The 24,050-nt window shown below is 42.5% G+C and overlaps 1 long non-coding RNA gene across 3 annotated transcripts in view; it reads left to right on the forward strand.

Moving 5' to 3' along the window:
* Positions 1-22,110, forward strand: part of LOC119145254 — a 270,979-nt gene extending 248,869 nt beyond the window's left edge. For 2 of the 3 annotated variants that reach the window (XR_005103369.1, XR_005103368.1), the window contains one exon: positions 14,864-19,387. This is a non-coding gene — a long non-coding RNA (uncharacterized LOC119145254). Of the gene's footprint in view, positions 1-14,863; positions 20,460-21,273 lie in introns of those variants that run through there. The other variant, XR_005103367.1, reaches the window with a different exon arrangement.
* The last annotated feature ends 1,940 nt before the right edge of the window (positions 22,111-24,050 follow it).

Below are 24,050 nucleotides of genomic sequence, written 5' to 3' on the forward strand. Positions count from 1 at the left end.
GCGAAGCAAAGTCTCCTATCAGAAGGCTAACTACTTACTAAGATGTAAGCATCTTCCGTAGGCATCTTGCAATGCGGAGTCTTGCTCTGTGGGCATTCTTGTGAAAGCACGTGACAAATGGTCGATGAACGTGTGTTCACCTTACAAAAGTGCATTGCTACCGTGAGGAAAATGCTACAGCTCTGACAGGTCTTACATTTCTGGGAGAGCTTAATCATTTTACATAGATGTGAAAGTGAAATTTCAGGGGACCACGCAGGGATGCCCGCATATGTATGGATGTGTACCAAGTTACACATGTCCGTTTTTAAGTAGAATCACCACAGTGATTCTGACACACCCACACCCACACCCCCCCACCCCCCCATTATGGCTTCTGTGTTCATAACTGGCACCATGGAGCTCCAGCTCAGGATGGAGATTCTGTAACTCCGTGTGCATATGGGCAGGTGCACACAGATGCTTTCAGAGCAGCCTGTGCCCTACAGGGCCTGGTGAGCAGGACTAAAAAGCAGGATGTTTCCTTTAGCGCTAAAAAGTTAGGAAAAGAAGTTAATTTGGAAAAGATGCAGTTACGAAAGGTCATTTCTTGGCACCTTAATCGTGGTCTTTACTGCTGGGTCGCTCACTGTAGTTTTACTCTGGTGTGCGATGGACAGCCATGAAGTCCAAGGAAATTACTACTGGGACATGGGCGTTGTTTTGTTTGGTTTTATTATTTTTGATGGAGTAAGGTGGGACTCCTAAAGTTAATTCTGAGCAGAACTGGAGCACAAACAATTGTAAAATATATCACAAAAGCTTTTGAAGCATTTGGATCCCTTTGCAGACTGCCGGTTCCCATACTGCTTTCTGTGAATGGACATCTTATTCAGCTACTGCTAGACCAGTTACTTTCTAAATAAACCCAATTAGGGTTTGCTTATTAAGCTAGAAAGCTGTGTCACTTTTTCACAGAAAAACAATATGGATAAGTTAAATGTAGCAAGAATGCCAACAAATGAAAAAAATGCCCCCAAACCAACACATGAAAAAAATTCCCCCAAACCCAAGGCAAGGCGGGATTTGCATAAAGGGCTTTTAGTGACTTGCTACTGAATTTTACTAATACTAATTTTTCTGACTCTGACAAAGCAGCCAGTATTCCTATGCTTCCAGAAGTCACATCAGCTGGACAGCATCTGGCTGGCTGATGAGCTCGGTGGGCAGCTGTACTTACAGATTCGGAATTAAATCTGGTTCTGTCATCAGAAGGCCCCGTTGATGGGGTGTCTGGAGCACATCGCCCATGTGAATGTTTCAGGTTGATTTTGTTTTGGGGTGCTGGCATGTTTGAGTTTCTTTGGGTTGGTTTTTTTGTGTGTGTGGCAGGTGTGGGGTTTTCTGGGTTAGTGTTTTTTGGGGTTGGTGGGATTTTTTGGTTTTGTTTGTTGGAGTTTGGTTTTTTTTTTGGTGTTGGTTTTTAATTTCATCTTTAATTGAGCAGATTGTTTTCTTCTGCTGTGTGTGCTGGCTGTGCATCCACGTGGTGCTTTCCCCCAGGCCCTCGAAGGGCAGAGTTCCCTTTGTCCCAGCCCCTGCTCTTCACCCTGCTCCTGTCCCACACCCAGCTCAGTCACAGCACTTGGTGATTCTCTGAGAGTCGAGACAAACGCGCCGTGTGCTGGGGAGTTACCAGACGCATATGCTTCATACAAGTACATTCTTTGCTCTCCAAGTGGAGAAGCCCTGCAAGTAGCACATGTGCTTGTGCACAGAGATCAGCCTGCGCACCGAAACTCACGCTGACCGGAGAAGGTGGCAGCAGGGTGGTTTATTCTCTCTCAATTTGATTATTGCTCTTTTTTGTTTATGATAAACTAGCATTAGCTCATGTGATGGAGATGGAATGAAAAAAGAAAAGACAAACAAAAAAACCCACGAAAAACCCCAGCCCGAAGGCTTCTCTTTAAAAATGCAGGTTAATCCTTGTGGCTTTCAGAAGCATTTCTGTAGCATAATACTAATTAAGATAAGGTTATCATTTTAAGTTATACCAGGAATGCAATTAGAGCTCTTACTAAGAACTGTAGCAATCAATTTTATACAAATTATTCAGACCTGGTAAGGTAGAATGCAGTTTTAATAGGACAACAGAACACACTGTGGTTTTATTAAATATAATATAGATTTAAATTACAGCCAAATGCTGTGCTGCCACTCATTCAGCAGGAATCCATGCATCCCTTTTCAAAATCTTTTCTTAGGTAGGATTAATTCAAGCATTTGGGGTTTTTTTTCCTCTCCTGTTCAATGTACAGTTTCAATTGATTTTTGTTCTTGAAAAAGAGCCATTTAAATGGATGTACTGTAAAACCAGAAATGAATGTAGAGAAGTATTTGGCATGCTTACCAAATAATATAAATTTCACATGTACAAATGGGTACGAGTTGATGTCAGATGCCAATTCAGGATCTGTGTAGCTTGTAGATGGATGTGTTTTCTGCAGATACTGTAGACGGGATCAAATTCAGCCCCTGTTTAGGTAAGTGAAGAAAGCCGAGTGGGCTCTACTCCCACCAGGCTCTCTGTCCACCGAACAGGCTGAGAGTTTCCGTATCTTTGAACTCTGGCCAAACCTCAAAACAGGGGGGAAATAAAAAAGATTGTGTGTTAGTGGAAGAACTATACTTATCCACTTACACATTTGTTTCTTTATTCATTAAGATATGCCCGTTTCTGAGACACAGTGTGTGCCATAGACAGGCAAACTGCAGGAGTATGCTGTCGTGGAAGGGTTTCACAGTCTTATGCATATACAATGTGGTATTTTTATGTCTGCCTAGTGTCCTGGCTCTTTTTCCCAAGCAGAGAATGCTTGTCCTTTAGGTTTTCCTGGAGTAGTTGTCTTTAACATAATCACTTTGTGTTATCTTGCTCTGGTAGCCTCTTTCTTTTGGAGCTGTGCAAACTTGTATTCCTTGAGTTATACCCGGGTTTTGCAGATGCACCTTCCTATGTTCTTAAAAGTGGATGGCTTTAAACTGCAGTTAATCTTGAGTGCGTGCGAGGGCTTAATCAATAATTTAAAAGATGAAACATTAAACCAATGACTATTCCTCAACTGTGGTTAAAAACACAGCAAATTCAGAAGAAAAGCTTTATCTAAAAGGAAACAAAACATGTGAAATGTGGGTGAAAACATGCCCCACCAACTTTTAATTCTCCGATGTAACAACTTGGTGATCAATGAACAAAATTGCCTGTAAATACAGATTAGAAGAAAATGATTTATAAAAATGCATTAGATTATTTCTTGCTTTACCTTTTTTTCAAAGAGACGTTGAGATGCTTTATTTTCCTATTTTAGATGTCTTTTTTATAAAAGAGATTTTTTCTTAGCATTTGGCACTTTGTTCCTATTTAAACACATACTGGAAGTGTTTCAGTGGGAATTTTAGAGTCTTCTACAGGGTGGGAAATGAAAGCCTCTAACTTCCACCTCTGGTATTTCTTCACCAGGCTGTCCATCTTAAAAGAGTAGTGTCTAATTAACTCTTTGCTGAAATATTCAGTAAGTGGGCCAATAGGAAATGTGTTCAGCTATCTGTGTTCATCCGAGTCACAGTACAGAGCCTCTGTTATCTACATTTTTCTTATTATCTGGGCTGTGCTGACCAGCCCCACTGACCCTGAGGTAAGGTATTGCTGGACTGCATTTTAGTGAGGGTAATGAAGCTGGCACTCTTCTCTTCTGGGGCTGGTTTTCCTTTCAATGTGCATGTATAATCCAGAGGAATAAAAATTGCTATTTAATCAGGAATCCTGTTAGGCTTGAAGGACTACTGCATGAAAAAACTGGTTGCCATGTTTTTGCAGTTAATTTGATTATTGGCTTGTGTCAGGGTTTAACCCCAGCCGCCAACTAAGCCCCAGGCAGCCACTCGCTCACACCCCCTGCAGTGGGGGGGGGAGAGGATCAGAAGGGTTAAAAGTGAGAAAACTGGTGGGTTGAGATGAAGACAGTTTGATCAGTAAAGCAAAAGCTGTGCACACAAGCAAAGCAGCAGGAGGCACCCATTCCCCACTCCCCCGGGCGGGCAGGAGGGGCTCAGCCATGCCAGGACAGCTGGGCTCCATCATGCCTGATGGGGGCTTGGGGAGGCAAATGCCATCACTCCGTATGTCCCCCCTTCCTTCTTCCCCTTTCCCCCCCAGCTTTATATGCCGAGCATGATGCCATATGGTATGGAATATCCCTTCGGTCAGCTGGGACCCACATCTGTCCCAGCTGTGCCCCCTCCCAGCGCCTGGTGCCCCCCAGCTGCTCACGGTGGGGGAGGTGAGGAGCAGAGGAGCCCTTGGCACTGTGTAAGTGCTGCTCACCCATAACAGAACCACCCCTGTGTTACCAACACTGTCTCCAGCACAAATCCACACCGTAGCCCCACACCAGCCACTATAAAGGAAATCATCCCAGCCAAAACCAGCACAGCATGTGATATTAAGAGAGCAACAGTGAGTGTTTCTGTGCATGCAGGCCACTCTTTCTGTTGGCTGAAGAAGCTCCAGCTTGTGCTGGAGAACGAGGTATATGGTGTTGCTACTTGTTTTACAAGGACAACCTTTGCTATCAATTTGCTAGCATGGAAAGCTGGGGCAGGAAGATAGACAGAGTTCTCTGGGACTGCAAAGGTGCCTCTGGTCAACCAAAGGACACTGAAATGCTATAGGTAAACATCTGTGTTGCCTGCATGCATATGCATATATGTATATATTTGACAGTTAGTGGTTGCAACTTATGCCCAGATCCTCTGTAACTGAAGTGCTGGCTTTAAATTGGTTATCCTAACAAAAGAAATTGGCATTAGGATGCTGTGGTCCAGCTGAGAGCTGATCTATAGGTTGGCCTGCTGCAGGCACAGCAAATGTGTGTCTCTCATTCTCTCCATTTGTATTAAAAAAATGTGAGATTTTTTATTTTGGGGTGTGTTTGTGTGTGGTGGGTTGTTTTTTGTTTGGTTTTCTTTGTTTTGTCATTGTTTGTTTGGGTTTTTTTGTAAAAGTGCTTAAAAATAATTCTTGAAAAGAGAAGAATGTATCTCATCAAATTGTTACTCATTTTGAGATGAGTCTGTCTCCTGTCAGACTGGTATCTCTGACAAGAGTTTCATGTTTGGAAATTATTTTCATATTGCAGGTAAACACCCCTTCATTTCCCAAAAGCTGGGAAAGAGGGTGATATTTTTCTCTTGAAAGAAATCAAGTCTGGACACAGTGCAACAGCAGCTGGGCGGTTGCTTTCAGTAAAAGCAAAAAGGCTCTTGCATTACACGTATCCAGATGTTTTGACACCATACGTGAAATTCAAATCCTTTAAGTCTGAAGAAGTTTTTTGTTGGTTTAAGGAGAGCAAAAGCAGTAAGGAACTTGAGTGTGCTTTGCTGGAAAAGTACATCCATAAATAAGGTGTGCTTTTTATTTAGGTAATGGGATGGAGACAGTTGGATTAGGAAGACACAGCTTATAGAAAAAAAACAACAACCCTGCTTTCATGGAGATCATCCTTTATAGTTTGGGGGTAGAAAGATGTAATTTAGGACTTGTGCCAATTAGATAATTATTCCTACTACAATGTATAAAACAAAAGGCATGCTACAGGCACTTTGTATTGTTCTCATTTCATTCTTACAGGAATTTACTTTTTATGTTTGTTTTCAATCCTAGTTATAAACAGGTTTAGGTTGCAGGACGTGTGTTGTTGGGGGTGACCGATGTGTAGCAGAAGCCCCCGCTGCTCAGTGTGGCCAGGCACAAAGGGGCTGCTGAAAGCGTTCTGACCTGCACTGTTGTTTATATAGCGTATTTGCAAGGCTTGTTCAGGCTTATCAATAGAAGGTTCATTAGCAGTGGTCACAGGCTTCATTATTGCGACTGGAAGCTTACAGGTGAAGGTTATTTTGTTGTACGCAGAGGTGAAGAGAGTTTGTGTTTATGGTAGGAACTCCTCTGCCCTGAATCTGGATGGTTGGCCTTCATTAGCAATAAAAAAGGTATGTGGGCTGATAGCACGGCTGGGTACCAGCTTCATTTATTGTTAAACCTACAGTAAAGGTTGGCTTGGTCAAAATGCCTTTTAATAATGTCTTGTAATATTTAACATTGTAAGTAACTAACAGTATCAGTGGAGCACAGACTGTTTGTTGGGTCCAAATACGACGAACAGCACATTTTTCTAGTCTGGTTTACAGAGTGGAGGGTTATGTTTTCATTTATCATATTTCACTGTCATAATTTGGAAGGTTTTGTTTTGAGATATTTTGAAATGCTTAAAAACACAGGACGAGATGCTAATGATGAGCAAAACCAAATATTCCAAATCTGAATCTAGTTACACATGTCAGAGTCAGAGGAACTGAATCAACTTTTAAATGGCAACCGAGTGCAGAAGACATTTTCAAATGACTTCTTGATGTTGGATGTAAGACCAGGAAGCATTCATCCTGTTGGCCAAAATTATTTTTAGAGCTCCCGAAAGTTTTTCACAATTTGTTTACAATTCAACATATCTGCAGTTCACAAATTAATAACATGTGCCTGAGGCTTTTATGTCGCTCAGCCAGTATAACATCTGCACTGTGGGTGATGTAGTTCTGGTTCAGAAAATGGCCTTTACCAGAGAAAACCAGTTAAGTATGTGTTTCGATGTCATATTGAAGGTGGGAGAATGTCAAGTGCGTGCTTAGTACATAAGCCTAAACTGATAGGATTTCATGGCTTTTGAATAAATTTGAGATGTTGCTTTTCATTTTTGGTTTGTTCTTCTGACTTCATTTTCATTCCTGATAATACTCAGTCATCTAACCATCCTTCCTAAGCTCTGCTGTTACTTTGCTTTTAATCTTTCCACCACCACCCCCTTTTTTTTTTTTTTTTCCCCGAGAGGCTGTAGTGTTGTGATGGATACTGCTTGGTTAGTACAGTAGCAGGTGAGGTGGACTGCCATTAGGAAGTGTTTGTTAAAGTAATGGAAAGATTAAGGTTCATAGTTCAACAGAAATATGCAGCCTGTTACTTCCCGTGGCATGAATAATGATCCCAAGTACACCGTTCATAATATTGCACACACAGGTGAGTTAGAAGAACGTTATAAGGTTTCAGGCACTAATACTTAGACCTGAGGAAGCACCAGCAGTAAAATTGTCCCTCGGTAATGTGTAGGCTTGTACATGCCCATTTGCTCTCTGTGCGCCTGATCATATATGCTTTCTTTTCCTAGAAGTTCCCATTTTTTTCTTGGAGCAGGATGGATATAGTGAGTTGATGTACATGTGCCCCTTTGTTTTTAGTCTTTCTGTTTACTGTGCTCTGAGATCTCTGCTCCAGAGAGATGTGTTTTGTCATCAGCTAATGTGTGCATTTTCTTACTGATCCACAATCCGATTAATCTTTGTCACACAAGAGATGATGGGCTGATATTATCCCTGTTTTACAGACATAAAGCTGAAGGATAGATGCAGTAGTGTGGAGTCCCCGCCAGTTTAGGGTATTCGGCTGGGGATGCGCTGTGCCATACTACTGTGACACAACTACTGGCTTCAGTTGTGGTTGTAAATACTCACTGCAGAACCTCAGCTTGGGGGCCTGGGGAGGAAAATGCACATATAGAACTCGTGTATAGTTAGGTAATGTTACAAGCCTCACACGAGGGCAGAAGGGAGTGAATTCCGTTCACGAAGAAATTTGCGTTCATATCTGAGGAGCAGCAAAAAGTAACGCCATGATGAACAAGATACATGCTTAGAAAATCAGAAATTCTGGCTATAGCTTTTTTAAGTGTTAATGCTTTACAAAGAAGATATCAATAGAAATGTTATTGTTTGGGGAGAAGGGCTCTTCTTGGAAACGTCTAATGTTGTTTTAACTGTAAGTTTACAAAGTGAGATAAAATAAAACTAAGTAGAGGTAGGATTGAGGTTTGATAGAGATAAAAGCATCTGTTATGAAGTGAGTGGGAAGCAATGTTAATAATAAGTGATGCTACTGGCTCCTCTCCCTACCTGTTCACTCACCATTTCAGCTAGATATGTACACTTTATAGATATATATACACATACATATATAAAGTATGTGTAAGTATATATAAGTATGCATACATATACAAGTATATATATTTCTGTAGATGTGTATGTATAAAAAAAAGTATGTGAGGTTGTATTTGCATGCCCAAAGAACTGGGTGATGAGAACATCAAACAGGGTTTAAACGTGTGGTTATTCTCACTTCAGTGTTGTGCCTTTGGTTTCTGGAAGCAGTCTGTTGCTCTGGCAGTTTGGTCCTTGACCTTCTATCACTTTTGGAGATGTGCCATACAATCTTTGTTTACAGTAACAAGCATGGAAAAACTGACTTCCTGACAGTAATGCTGAAGTCTAAGCTGAAACCACTCACAGGTGAAAAAACATAGTTCTTCCACTTTGAACTTGTAATGTGTTTCATGTAAAATACCCGCCTGAAACCGGGCAGCCAACAAAAGGAAACCAGCCCTTTGCCCAAGACCAAATATTAACTGCTCTGTCAGCGGTTTCACTAAGGAGTTGGTTGTAATGTCTTTCTGTATATTTTTCCTTGTGTAACATAATTTATAATCTAAAAAAAGAAACACCCCAACACCCCACCTCCAAAACCCCTCAACCTTAAACCACTGGTTGTTTAATTTTTTATATAGGTAGGCTGCTAATTGACAGAGCAGTTCAGAACCCTTCCTTGACTTCTAGCTATTGCATGTGCAGCTCTGATCTCCACGTAACCTCTGTATCACAAAGCTTTCTCACAGGCTGGTAAAATGTGTTAGGATTTGTTGATTCGTTTGTATGAAGAACTGATAGCTCACACAACTTCCTTGTTTTCTGGCATTTGCATCACTTTTCCTAGTGTTGTGTGCTCATCAACCCAACAGTAACGGCTGTCAGACCTTTTAAGGACATCGGGGTATTTAAATGAGGAATCTGTGTGTTCAGAGTAGATGCTTTTCTTGAAGTGCAGGTTTACTAAGCAAAGCAACATTTGAGTTTTGGAGTCATAAGGTCATGAGGCAAAATGAATGCAAATCTACTGGAAGATTTGTGGCCCAGTTCAGTGGTTATGCTTTTGGTGATGTGTTTCGCAGCAATTAAATGTCCCCCTGTTGTGTCCAAAAAAAGTGTTTTTCTACACTTTCAGGAAATTAGAAGGCAATGATAAGAAGAGTGGAAGTTAAATAAAGAGTGGGTTAATGAAGCATTCCTATTTTCCTGCAAATTGTGTGTTCAAGTGATGTGTGCTTTAATGCACACTTCCAAATCTTCTGTATAAATTTTATTTTCTTTTTACAACATTACAATAATTACAGTACTCTACATTAACTTATGGCCTGACCCCTTTTGCACTGGCATATACATCATGTCAGTTGCTTGTGAACCGTGAGAAGAGTTTGGCCCCAGGGCTAACTTAACTGGAGGAAACAATTTTTAGTAAGTCAGCATAATAATGGGAATATTAACCTTAGGATGCGTCCACAAATGCAAAGAAAATTATATATTTTTTTCAGTGTTGATTATCATTTGGTTGCATTTACATCAATGTATCATGTTCTGCTCTGTTGAATTCCTGTATTTCTGCTCCCCTTCTGCTGAAGTCTTCTTTCTCACACGGTTTGCAGGGATCCAACAACACAGGGCTTAATTTATGTAGACTTAGTCCTTTTAAGTGCATACTATGATCAAACATGGCTGAATATGGAGAAAACATCACTCAGATTTTAAACATAGCACTGGTACTCACACTGGAAACAGAATCTCAAATACTAAAGACCTGGCATATACAAATGCATGTAGCCAGTGCTATTATTTGGGATACCCAGAACTTTGGGAGGCTAATTGCAATAAACCGCTCATCACACATCCATATAACCTAGAATTAATGTGGGAAATTTTTCATAGAGTCCTATTGAATAATCAGTTAATTCAAATAAATTGATCTGGTTCCAGATGAATGCAAGAGAAAAGTACAGATCCGTGCTTCACCAGTTTCTTGTGATGAAGGTCTCTGTTCTGAACATGCAGAAGCAGAATTTCCCTATTTTTTTACTTTTACATGCACTTACTAAGGTGGTCTAGGCAGATTCTGGGCTATTCTATTGAAAATTACCAAAAGGTGGAATCATGGCTCTTTCTTTAAGCTGATGGACAACCAAAGCATACCTTTTGTATGAGACAGTAGTTAGATCTTCATTCCAGGTGCCACACAGCTCAGCAGTATCAGGAGATGGCTATGAGAAAGCCCATCAAGCACCAAAGGAGTTTAGCTGTGGTCACACAAAACTCCTTGCAGGATAATTTACCCTGCTGAAGAGCTCTGTACACTGTAGAGAAACTGCTTCTGGGACCTGGAGTCTCAGATAAAGTTGACCCGCATGTCTCTAAGCTATGGCAATGTGTGTCTAGACATACCCTGTGGTCACTAAAGGCCTACTGGTATTTTGTGTGAAGCACAGGGCACTTCATGCCTTGGCCAGTAGCCAGCATGGCTCAGTATTTAGACCCGTGTGCAGCTCTGCGGTTTTTGTTCACTGACATATGTTTGTTCTGGTTTGAGTCCATAAGACTTGCACGCTTGAGGTTCGCTTTGAGGTTTCAAGTTCAGTGAAGCATCGAGTTTTGACTGGCTTTTGGGTTGAAACCTCAAGCCTAATGATAATGCTTTCTTGATCTGCAGATTATGGAGGGAAAGGTCACTGAAAAACAAACCGCAAGCCTGATACTTGCTGAGAATTATCAAGCATTCAAATGGACCATTCCTTGCAGAATTTAGCAATTGTATGTTTCTATCAGAATTAGCAACTCTGCTTTTTACTGATATGCACAAGCGTATTAGTGGCATTCTCCTTCGACTGAAACTATAGCATTTTTCCAAGCTTCTGCTATTTTCCAGTCCCTACTGCTTGGGGGAAGCAATGTTTAGCATGACACTGGGGTGACAGGTTTTGGCTGTAGTAAGCAAAAAGTTAAATGGATGTTAAACTATTTGCCAGATACTTGTTTGGTTTAAATTCTCTTCCTTCTGTCTGGTCTCTGCGGTGCCTGCTATGCTTAACCAGTGTGAAGTTCTGCTTCCTTTGACTTCAGGGAGTAAGACCCAAAAGGGACTTTCCCCAAACAGAAAAGCTGGTGCCCTGAAGGCGGCTGTGTAGCTTTCCTCTTTCAAGCCCCAACACTCGTCTGGTGTTGAAAGGAATTTAGGTCTTGCTCTCTCAGTGCAACTGTCTTGGAGCTGGGATCCAAGGTTTCATTTTCAGCGACCTTCAGTGAATCTTACACTTGCAGGGATGCATGTTGTAGTGAAGGTCTGTACCAAACAGCTAATTAGCCATATGAAGAAGTATAGCTGAAAACCCCTCCACAAAATTCAGTAGCCTTTAAGCAGTCACGAGTTGTGCTTGTTTTGGCCTCTCTGTATATTGCTGTCATTCTTTACGTTGATTTAGAGCCTGCTGCTGAATCTTTAGCTCCAAAGCCTGTCCCCTGTGGGCAGTTACATCAAATCCAGCACAGCTCACGTATCCCTGAGGTAGACAAAGCTGCACTAATACAGAGCAGGGTTTATGATCAAATGTTTGAGAACAGATCTTCAAATGCTGGCACCAAGTTGATGTTGGGAAGACTTCTATTGATGGCCTGTTAAGGCAGCATCCAAAAAAAGCCCAGTTCTTTCTGTGTCTTCCAGTCTAAAAGCTTTCATGTGAAGTCAGGCAGCAGTGATGTCAACCAGAAATCCCTACCTGTGCCCTCAGCCCTTCTGTCTGTACAGCTTCCTATTTCTCTGTTCACTGTATGGAGGAGGAGAAAATGTCCTGTGGAGTTCGACCGAGAAAGTCATTTTAGACAGGCAATTTCAGAGTCTGCCAACGAATTACTTTGAGAGTTAACAGTATCTAACAGAGCAAAGTACCGATGGTAGAGATTTGGAGAGAGAAGAAAGAGTTAGTTACCCATGCTGTTATCAAAGAGTTTAGTGGGGAGGTTATCTGAAGGGATCTGAGTGTAAGAATTAGATTTTTAAGCCCTATGTGCATAGAGCGGTCTCTCATAAGGAGCTGGTTCAGCCCTAATTCTGACGTCTGACAGTACTTCAGGTTTCGCATGTATCTGGTCTTGGGGTTTTCCCCTTTCTCAGGGGTAATGCATGGCAGAACACTGGGATTGTTCTCAGGGTGTTCACTGGGGTTTTAGTGGTTTACTTAATAGTTGAACTGGAAACATCTAGATATCCAAATGATCATCAGGTAGTGGCAATTTGGAGGTGTTACTGATTTAAGCTGAACTTGGTTAAATAAGTATGAAAAGGAAAGTCTCTTTGTTCCTTGACTCCTTCACTTCTCTTTGGTTTCGGTGTTAGATTTAGGAAAATGTGTGCAATTCAGTGTTTCCCACTAGCATGCAGTGAAGGCTGTGTATGTAAGAAGTAGAGAAAGAACATTTATTTCTTGCACATTTATTTCCCCAGGGAGGGAGGCACAGCACTAGAAAAGGTTACCCAGAGAAGTTCTAGAACCTCCATCTCTGAGGGTTTTCAGGACCTTTCAGGAAGTTGCAGCTGGCCTCATGTAATGCTGATGACAGCCAGGGGGTTCACTAAGTGACCTCCAGAGGACTCTTCCAACCAACATATCTGTCATTCTAAGTCAGAACAGATAAAGGAGCTACTGGTATCAAGTGGGAAAGATCATCAGCTCACAGTCAGTAACTCCTGCAGCTTTGTCTTAGAAACTAGTGAGGACAGATCAGAAGCTGTTCTAAGCAGTGGTATTATAACTGCTATATGCTAAGAACAAAGAGACTGGTCACCAGGACAGCTCCTCTTGTAATCCAAAGCCCTGAAGATATTTATTTTGCTGCCCTGAGTCCCTACCTCAGTAACATTTACCTTTTAGACTGAGAAAAAGTCATCCGTGGCCTTTATTCTCTATACGAGCTGACACCGCATCTGAAAATAGTATTATATCCATTAGCTACAGGCTGAATTTGGGTGTACCAATATCATTTTCCAGCAAAGACTTGCTGATGCTGAAATTATTAACCCCGCAGGTGAAAATGCCCTCAGATGACTGTGGTAAACTTGCGATTTCTGTACGTGCAGTCCTGCGGCTCTCCCGAACTGTAATTGCAGGCTGAGGGTAAATGCTACAACTGGATTTTACATGGAATTTAGGCAACTCCTAGGTGCAGCCCATTGCAAACCCCCTTTCTGATAGGAGCCAATGAGAACAAGCTACAACTGTCTTGTGCAAATTTTTGCAATCTGCTATTGCGTGAACAGTTGGGAAGGTTGAAATTGGCACAAAGGAGCACTCGGGTTTTGCTCCGATTGCACTTCCCCGTGTGAGTGCTAGGCATCTCTCTCTCTTCTGGGGAATTCTGTGCTTGATCTCCATCATATAACTTCAGAGCTTGCAATGGGATCCTGCGCAAAACAGCTGTGCGGATTGACAGCAGCTATCTTCTTACATTTCCCCGACACCGCGTACGGTTCCAGTGTAAAGAGCCAGGGAGCGCAGCATTGCGAGGTGGTGCCCGGCTTTTGCAAACAAAGGGGATGGAGGACTCTGTGCCACCTGCTCTGTCACTTCAACAAATGTTAGGAGTAAAACAAGCTACAAACTGCTAACTGTTGGATGATAACTTTATGCAGCAGCAATTCCATCGATCATCAAGGTCAGCTTTTTTGCTTTTGTTTCTCAAGCGAACCAGTCCCTCGGTTCCAAGCTCCTATAGGCAAGATGGTAAAACAGCCAAGGATGTTAACTGCTTGGTGCCCTGACAGCGAACAGCGTTGCGAAGCTGCGTGCTCTGGTTCGGGGACTGCCAGGGGTGTCCAGATGTTTCTGCGTTAAACAGCGTGGCACAACACCTCTGCAGGAATTGGCAGACAAGAGTGTTTGCTTCTTGACTTGGACTGAAAGCTTTTGAGTTGGCAATATCAGGAAAACGTTACCACCGTCTGCAAACCAGAGAGAGCCCTGTCATGTCCATATGTGAGGAAAAACCCCTTCTGCTCATTTATTCCTGATTATTTTGTGGGACAGTGCATTTATTAAAATTACCAGTTATGAAAACAGTGAATGCCCCTCTGTTCCTTGCTGTAGTTGCTCACGAGAGTGGGGCTGAGTGGGAAAAGGAGTGGTCTTGGCAAACAGCTTATTAGTCTCAAATAAATTATTCAGAACACAGGTTTGGATACAGATTGCAGGGAACGATAATGGAGTTGGTTTTCTGAGCCTGTTCATGTTATGAAGACATGGAGTATGCTTTTCAGGAATTCACTTAAGTGGAATCAGCTTTGAATAACGTAGCCTGGAAGTAATATTGCTGCCATCCAGCTAGTATCTGTGGAACAGCATTCTCCTGCCTCCTGGAGCGCTGGTGTTGAAGATGGATAGATAGGGAGAATTTTATGGTTTGGCTTTTTTTTTTTTTTTTTTTTTTAATGTTTTAAAAAGGAAATTCTTTCTAAGCACTAGAGAGGGGCATATTTCGGTCGAGATTCCCCCCCCGCCCCTCCCGATAGTGGACCACATCAGCATCCGATTTGGGTGCGTCATGTGGTTTCTCATGTGATGCTGGTCTCACTGCGCTTTGGAGAGTGAGCCTTTGTGACTCCGCACTCTTGGACAGTAGCATCCAGCAACACAGGAGACTTTGCAGGGGGAGAGGAAAAGAGACACAAACACACCCCCAGAAAACCCTCAAAGCCCAGAAAAATAAAGTTACAGTAATTTATTGCAGTTATTGTTTCTTCTCAACTGTATTTTTAATTCTGGGTCTTCCCTTTTCTCTGTTCCTGCAGGCATAAAGCTGCACCGTTCGGAAGAAGCGAGATTGTCTTTACTTACAGCTCCGATGCTGCACCGCTCTCGACACAGCCTGGTTTTCCCCCCATTTACCTGGGCGGCTGCTGCTGTTTCTGCTGCTGGGGCTGCTGCAGTCTCGCTGCCTGTGCTTCACCCCGGCTTGGCTGACTTGAAACTCACTCGTCTGCACATTGCTAAGAAAGAAGAGCGATGGAGCCCTGTTTTTTCTGTTGGTTCTGGAAGCAAAGGGTTGCGATATGTGATGATTTTGGGGTTTTCTTTGGGGGGAGGAGGGGAGGAGAAAGGAGGGGTGTTAATCTAGGATGGGGTGGGTGAAAGCTTAAAGAAATATTATGTAAAGTAATCCAGTGCTCGATAAGGGCATCAGCAGCAAGAATCCAGCCTCTGCTGCTCCAGAGGATTAACATGGGGAAGCCACAGTGCTGCAGTCGGGTTTCACCTCAGCGTTGTGCTGGAGATGGAGCAATAAGGTATCGGTTGTGCCTGCCTCTTCAGGCAAAGCCATGGGAGCAGGAGAGAGCGAGCGAATGCAAATGCAAAGGAAGAAGAAATGCTACGTGCCGTTTGTCTGATTCTGTGCATTCTCACTGCAGAGAGGATGGCTTGATTAACAAAGCAACGTATGGACAGAGGGACTGTAAATTCTAGCTCGAACACTCCTGATGCTGTCAGGGAGGGAACTGATGAGCTAGGTGGCTGCCGCGATATCCTCAGGGAAAACAGCAGCCATGCACTCTGTGTATATATATTTGTATGTATGTGCTTTTGTGTGTGTGTGAGCATGCATAGACATGAAAGAAAGACATTTCTGACCAATTTACAGAGGAAGTTTGTTACTTTGCTGGGTCAGACTTGATTGCAGCTTGTATTTTCAGCTATAGCCCTACACCCATTTCCTGACTGAGGCAGCACTTTGCAAAAACAGATGGTAGGCAGAATTCTTTTAAGAAATGTGAAAGCAGATCCTTTCCGCTTAACACCTTGAAGCACTGAATCTTCTGCACTGTGCTGCAAGAAACTATGGGGTTTTGTTTTCTCCATTTTAAAATCTTTATAAACACAGCTGTATTCAGTATGGTGAAAAATTCTATACTGTAAATAGAAATGTGATCAATCTAATCAAAATAAATGCATCCCAGATGACTTCTAGACCAGCTGGCTACCACAGTCATCAGATGGCTAAATGCTCAACTGAGCATTTATATTCAGCATTATATTTACTTTTTTTTTAAAAAAAACTATTCAGCATCAAACTCTCATTAGAAGGTATTCTTCATCTATGGAGAAAAGGCAATGCTCGCATTTGGCAAAAGATTTATCTGAAATGTACCTGAGCGTACTTTTTATTGTTGAACGTGCATGGAGGAGACCGTGTTTTTAGAGCAGGTAGACTCGTCAGCGTGGGCATATTTATATTTAGTTTGGTAGGCAGCTCGGCTCGGCCACGTTGGAACAATGCAGAAACAGGGGAAACAAGTGCTGCACTGAGCTGCAGAGCTTGGCAGAGCTTCTAGCAGCTGCCTACCGAGAAAGAGGTTGGAGGTTTTTTTCCTCCCCCCCTTTTTTTTTCTACCCTTTTATACAAATCCATAGACCATAATGTCATCCTAAAATGTTCACGAGGGGATTTCCCAATAGTCATGGTGAGCTGCCCTGCAAGACGCCTGTCTGGTCCTTCCACTATTTGTTACCCAGCCTACAAAGGCAGCCCTGTGTGTTGGATTATATTTAGCCAGCTGTTGGATAACATTCTTGTGCTGGGGGCAAAGGAGTCTTATTACTCCCAAACTGTAGTTTTCTGTTTGCTTAAAGAAAAATAACCTTGGCATTACAGAAGGCTTTGCGAAGGGGTTTATGCCACTCCTATGCCTTTCTGAAACTGTCGTGTGCTTCTAACTCAAGGCATTTTAAAGCAAGCGCGGAGGAGGAAGAGAGACTTAACTCACAGCTTCAAAGCTGCAGAGACAAGCAAGATGTCAGCATCTTGTAATTAGGAGTCCATGGTTACGTCAGTGACTGTATCTCTCCAAGAATAGCTATGTGATGGGTGCCATGGAGCAAAGGAAGACAGTCATAACCTGGTTATCGAGCCTGGTTCAAGCAAGAAGGAGCAAAATGGATTAATGAATCTGCTGTGTTCCTAAACCAGCTGCGGATGGATTACATGTACAAGGCTTGCTGAATTCTGCGGCGGTGAAGACTGAATTATCAGTTTGCCAGAGGGCACGCGCTCACAAGTGGAAGTGTAAAACCTGCAGCAAAAAAAATGCAGATGAACCATCTATCCCAGCAAATGCCCTTCCTGGCTCCCCTGCACAGGCAGCTGCGTGACACGAGGCATGCTCCAAAGGGAGAGGCGGGCGAGCCGCAAGGAGGTGTTTAGAAGGAAGGGTGTAATTAAACACAAAGCAGGCATGCCGAAATTCTGTTCCGGCATTACAGATTCGATATGAGATACCACCCCAGAGAAGAGTGGCTGGGCTCTCGTGTGGTTTATATTAAGGCTTCTCTGGTTGGGGGAGCGTGGGGGAGGAGGGAAAGGGCTTGGTGCAGCATCTTGCAGCCACACAGAAGTCCCCAGGGCGGCTAGGGGACGCGGGATGGGCACGGCGATCTGCTCTTAAAGCCACATGCCCAGAGCCCGCCAGCAGCTTTCTGACCTCTGCAATTATTTTTAGGTCTGTGCAGGCAACTCGGCAGCGTTTAAGCCGTGGGATTGCAGGGAGGTGCTCAATCTGCTCGGCCTGGCTTTTCCTCGGCGGTAGGGCTGGGAGATGCGTGCAGGGCTTTGGTCAGCACCCCGCCGCGATGTTCCCTGTGCCTGCCTCTCAGGGTGCACGCTGCCCCGTTGCTGGAAGCCTGGTGTGGTTCCCTGCTCCCAGCAGAAGTCGGATGCAGTTCAGCTCTGTTTATGCCACTCTTTAATTTAGCAGGATAGGTAGATTGCATTATGCAAATGGGGGTGGATGGTTGGTTGGGTTTTTATTTTTGGTTTGGGTTTTTGGTTTTGTTTTTTTTTTTGACTGTGAACACAAATTTGTAGGAGGAGATGACTCTGTATATTAAACCATTAGCTCTTTGAATGGTGTGTAGTATAATTTAAATATACTTACTTTAATTAATAGAAGGTTACAAAAGCTGGTGTTTTCTGGGGCTGTTTAATTTACATCTTAGGTTTAGTCAATGAGCATAACCTGCCTGATTAGAATAGTGTATTCTGTACAGCCAGCAGGGTGGAAGACATTATTTTGTTTGTGTTAGTTCAAACAGCTGGTCATTAATGCAGGCCCCATCTCCAGAGTGAAGTGCTAGTGGACATGAATGGCTGCCTGATTAATGCTGCCCCTCGACGGGTCCTTCATCCAGCAGCGATGCTCGCAGCAGAATAATGCAGCGTGATTTGATTGCGCCCGAACAGGGTAGTATGTCATTGTGTCACCGAGCAATCGAGGTTATTATGGGGCAGGGCAGACAGACGGGACAGTGGGGTTACTAGACCGTGGCATTTTTAGAAATGCAGGCCTGACCTACTTAGAGTTATTCTTGCTGGCTGGCAGCTGCCTGTGCCGCGCTCCCCCGATAGGCTGCGGCTGTTGCTAGGGGGAATTAGCATGAATTTTTCCACATACAGACTCGGTGATTGAATGATAAAAGCTGACTGGAATTAAAGAGATTCGGTTCAGTATTATGCAGATTTATCTCCCTCTTCCCCACACCCACCCACCCACCCCCCAAATGCATGAAAAGGAGCAGAAGCCAGTTTGTTTCCATTTATTTTTGACCTATTTTTTTTTCCAGGGGAGGGCAGAAGTGTTGTGAAATTTTGATCATCATTTACTATTTAAGCTGTTGAAATGATATGACAGTGGGCATGCATCTTTAATGTAGGGGAGATTCAGACGCTGTCTCTTTGGAAGGGAATGAAATGAATATGTTTTGCGTTCTGGTCAGACTGCCGCCTCTTTCTATTTGAAGCTATGTCAGATTCCCTGGTCTGGAAAGGGGAAACATATCCCAGGTTTTATTGCATAACATTACTCTCGGCTACTTTTAGCTATCTGTGCTTCACAAAATTAGTCTGATGTTTATGCTGGTGGATGAAATTAATCCCCGGACTATGTCTCCTATATACAGAGACAGACGCCCAGGCTACGCTGCAGCCTCGTGTGTCGTGTTCATCTGGAAAGGTGCTCACACACTGCAGACCCACCAGGACTGCAAACCTCGCAGAGAACTGCTGCCCAGCCTCTAATCAGAGCAATTAGAAACCTTCTTCGGGATTTGGGAGTATTTTTCAAGCTTCGGTCTGAAGTTGGATTCTCTAGATGGACCTTTTTTATTTATCTACATCTGCCTAAAATAGTGTTATCTTTCAGAGAACTCTGTGCTCCCTCAGGAAGCAAATAAAAACAATACTCAGTGAAGAATCCTTTGATGTAATTATGAATATTTCCTTTGTTATTATCACTAATTATAGAAGATCTTTGTTTAAACCGCAATTCCCCTCTGTGTGATCCTTTACCATGCAAAGAAGTTACAATATAGTGCTTATAATTATAAATTAATTTTTCATGGAAACACATCGTGACATCATGCTTGAAGAATTGGGAATTTTCCAAGTAAGAGGCAGTTGGGGATGGGGGAGAGGAATCCAAATGTCTTTGGAATCACAAAATAAAAAATGTGTCTCGGTGCTAAATAGCAGTGAGCTCACTTGTGTCTGAAAAGGTTTCATTTGAAATACTGGGATGAACGAGATACTTTTTAGAAGTGTGTGAGCAGCCTGGATGTCTGGATGGATGGCCAGCAGCCTCGCTGGATGCAGAGCTCCCCTGCCTTGGTCCCTGGAGTTTCTTGGGAAGGTATGAAGAAGAAGCAACTGGAAAAGGAGACAGGCATTTGAATGTCTTTTTGTGGCCAAGGCAAAGCATTCAGTTCCTACAGATTTGAGTTTCCTATGTCTCTTTCCTGCCCTTGATTCATTACTGAAACTCACACCACTTCCTAGTCTGCTCCTTCCTGACGCTCCAATGGAATGACAGTTTTTTTGGAGAAGTGAAAGTGAAGAGAGGCATCATTTGACCCCAGTAATTGTGTTCTCCTTGGTTGTCCCTAGAGGTGACTCCAGAAAGTGAAACAGCAGCTTTGGTCCCCCTTTTCTCAGCAATATTCTCTTGATCAAAGCCTGATCTCTTGATCTGCTCTCCTGCAGGATGCTGTCAGTGGCTGTGGCTTCCCACCTGGGCTGTGGTTTTCACATCGGTCTTCCAAACTTATCCCTGTGTTGTGCTGTCTGCTGAGCTTCTCCCCAGTTGCTTTCCCCGTGATGAATTAGTTCAAGTGATCAGAGAAAAGGGCTGGAGCATGGCCAGGTTTGACCCATCCCTGTGCCTCCTCGGTGGTAGGTACCCAGGTGGGCAACCTCTTTGCTGACAGAAGGGAAGTACTGGCATGGAATTCAGTCCATTCCTCATGCGAGGAAAAGCCAACTTTGCTTTCAGGATGCTAGGTAACAGCCAGCCGCTGTGTGCAACTGTCTGTTAAGTTCTTGCCCTCGTTCGTTGTAGCCAGGTTAGTATCATCCAGTTCACCTGGGATGTTGGCTAACTCATCAAATCAAAATGAGGGTGCAATATTGTATTAATTTCAGCAGAAACTGGTTTTATAAAAAAATTATTTGAGTGTCATGCTATTTTGGTATAATCCCACTAAGAAAGTGAGAGTCCAAAGAAAATCAACAAATGATATAAAGCATATACTCTGTGAAGAGAGTTGTATCCTTGATGTTTGTTTGGGATTTCAATGCAACGAATGTTCATAACAAACATCAAATCGGGCAGTTTAACAAACTATCAAGTGACATATTAAATATAAAAAATGCAGTGCACCAGAAATTGTGTTCAGCATTAGGTTACTTTTCTGAAAGTCTCTTTAATGGGAATTATTCCAAATAAATGAATGTGTGAATAATCTGATCATAATGCTTCGAGTAATTATAAGTAGGAGAAATACGGAGTTAAACAAAACCAAAATCTGAGCTCTGTGTGTGTGTGTATAAAGCATAAGAAACAGGACACCAGAGGAGTTTGAAATACATGTTGGTGTTGAAAATATTGTCAATTGTGCACATTCCTTTGAAAAAAACATGTTAATCATTTTCTGATGATCTCCTCTGAGGTTTCTATCGTTGCAACAGCTTACACCTCCTACCTTAAAGTTGCTTACCTGCAAAAGATTCTTATATTGTTCAACATTCTTGTACTATGACCTCTCCTGTGAGCTCTGAAAGATCTGTTATGCTGAGTTTCATGCTCTAGTGTGGCTAAGTGAGTGCTGATTTACTGGTAGCATATGCAGGCAGTAATTTATTTTTTTTCTTTCCCAGCAAAGGACCCAGAATCCTGCCTCCATTTGCGGCTGTGAGCTGGCTGTGCTGCCTGGTGTATGCATGACCTCAAAGCCTTCTCCAGTCATAGATTTGTTGTGCGTTTTGTGATGTCATGGAGACTTTCTGTTTTTCTGAAAACAATCAGCGGATAGAGGATACAGAGTGACACATCTAGTTTCCCATGAAGGGATTACAGCCGCAAGGAGGGAGTTGACTACCAGCCTTCACCTCCTGCCAGGGCCATAAAGATCAGTTCTTCTGCAGCAAATGTGTTTCAGTTCTGATTTCAAACCAAAAGTACAAGGAATTGTATCATATTTCTTAAAAGACTGGCAGTTGGCACATTCCTTTTATTGCAATACAGTAGGGAATACAAATGTTTTACAAATTAAAATAATCCTTACAAGATTTTTTCTGTGATCCATTAACATGGAAACAAATTCAGTAACATACTCTCACCAGCCAGGAGCAGCATTATTGTGGCTCCAACATTCGTGCTTTTCCTGCATCCATGGATGCGTGTGCCTATACGTTCAGAAATGCTGTATACATGTAGTGTGTGTGAATGTGTATACAAGGTGCAAACATAACTCACACAAATACAACACTGAAGCAGGTAACATGTAATCACGGTTGACTCAGGGCAGTACCAAAACCTGTGCCCCTAGATGTGTGGTGCTGGTTTATGTATGGTGAAAAGTGGCTTGTCGTAAAATTCATGCAGCTCTGGCATGTGGCATAACAATTGTGTTAATGCTGTCATCCCATTCACCACCAGCAACAACAAAAAAAATCATGCTGTGTAATACAAAGATAACAGAAAAGGATATTGTGGTGAAAAGTAGGGTGTACCCAGACAGATGGGTTTTGTAACCACTTGCACCCTTTTTGTAGTCAATAGCAATGTAAAATGAAATGTGTGATGGGCTGTTTAAGAGGGAGAGTTATATTTTATATTAGCATTAATTCTTCCCTCCTGCTCTTTGGCCACACCTACTTCAAAAGTGAATCCAGACTCAGATCTTGACAGAGATCGTGACCCTGTTGAAACCAATGGCTGTTTTATCCAGGAATTCAGTGAGGCTAGGCTTTCATCTCTGGTATTTTCTCCTGAACATGTCTTTTTTTTTTTTTTTTTTTTTTCTTTTTCTTTTTCTGTCCTCTTGCTCCAAAGTGTGGTGTTTCTATTTCTATTTTCTCCCCCCTTTGAAAATGCTTTGAAAGCTTACTTTTTTTTTTTGCAATATACTATAAATTTGCTCCTGAGTATGACAAAATGTGGGGAAACATCATCACTCCAGTGCTGAGCAGATAAGGTTGAGTTGCGGTTAGTCTCCATAGTTATGTTTTCTAGTATACTTGTGCTTTCATCATAAAATGGCTTTAGTTTGATGAAATGGAATGACCAGTAAAAAAGCAAATACACCAAGGAGAATCTAGTCTCTAACAGGCTGCAGAGGCTCAGGTAATGAGATGGCTTGTGTCTCGACCTACAGAGCTAGGGCTCATAGAAATGTAGAGGGAGGCAGAACACAATAACTTTTAAAAAGAAATACTTGCTGTCTCTTTGGCAACTTATGCTGTTATCATCATTGGATTAATGGCAGATTTCTTTTTCTTAATGCTTTAGTGTTGCACAAATAGTACTCCCACCAATATTCAGTGAAGTCGTTCATTTGAAGGTAGGTATACCACAGCTGTGTCGGGGTTTGTCATATTTTTCTCTGTTATATACATACACAGTAATTAGGCTTTTCTGAGGTCAAAGGCTTTTTTAGTATTTCAAGATTTTTGAAATAATGGCAGTTAGAGGACATGGGTGATGGATTTTGCGCAGTATTTGTATCATTCAGCAAACCTGTAGAATGGAGGAGGTGGCGCATTGTGCTGCGTACTTGGTTTGGTTATGTTTGAAACAAACAGCTGATGAATTTTAGTTTAAATTTCCTGACCATGACCTCTGACGATGGCAATGTGCTGTACACTTCCCCTGCAACTCCTGTGTGTCTGCACAGGCACACGTGCACTATTTTAGGTGAGCTAAAATTGCTAGTGAAGTCATCTCCAGCAGGTCTTCATATTACTCCTTTGAAACTCAAACCTACGGTTGTTTACAAGTTACAGATGAGACCACAGGTTCCATTCTCCATATTCCCTGCTCCCCCAGCAATGGATGGTAAGATTATGTCCCTTCGTGAGTTTATAGATAAATCCTTTTTATAAAGGGCCAGAAATTCCAGTGCACTTCAGTGCCCTATTTGCTCTGTCACAGCCAGTTGATCTTGTTTCCATCAAGTGTTTTCTGCTAACAAGCACACTTGTCTTCACATTGGACTTTGATTTCTTGGCATTATACTCGCCTTTCCCAACTTTTCTGTGGTTGTGAAGAGATGCTTGCAAATGTGAAAAAATAGTCTCCTCTGGTTCCTATATTTGTAGTGTCAGTTCAGATTTCATGAGTTTAACTTAAGACATGAAGATTAAGCACTGCCCTCCAAAATGTTTTCCCTTGTTTTATGGAAGTAATCTCATTTCTTTTAGAAGAAGCAAGTGAATGGCAGGCCAAGGAGACCAAGGGGACAGATGATGTTTGATTTCACAAACCAGGTATTTGTGTTATGGTACGTTCCTAAGAAGAAAGACAGGGAACTAATGCTGTGCAGATCAGCTTGGTTGTGTGTTTCCAAACAGTAGATCATCTGAAATCAGAGCTGTGAGACCAAGTGAGATCCTAGCTCTGGTGGAGCCACTGGAGAGCTGGGCTGATGGGGACG

The sequence above is a fragment of the Falco rusticolus genome, chromosome 3, assembly GCF_015220075.1.
Source record: "Falco rusticolus isolate bFalRus1 chromosome 3, bFalRus1.pri, whole genome shotgun sequence".
Lineage (NCBI taxonomy): Eukaryota > Metazoa > Chordata > Aves > Falconiformes > Falconidae > Falco > Falco rusticolus.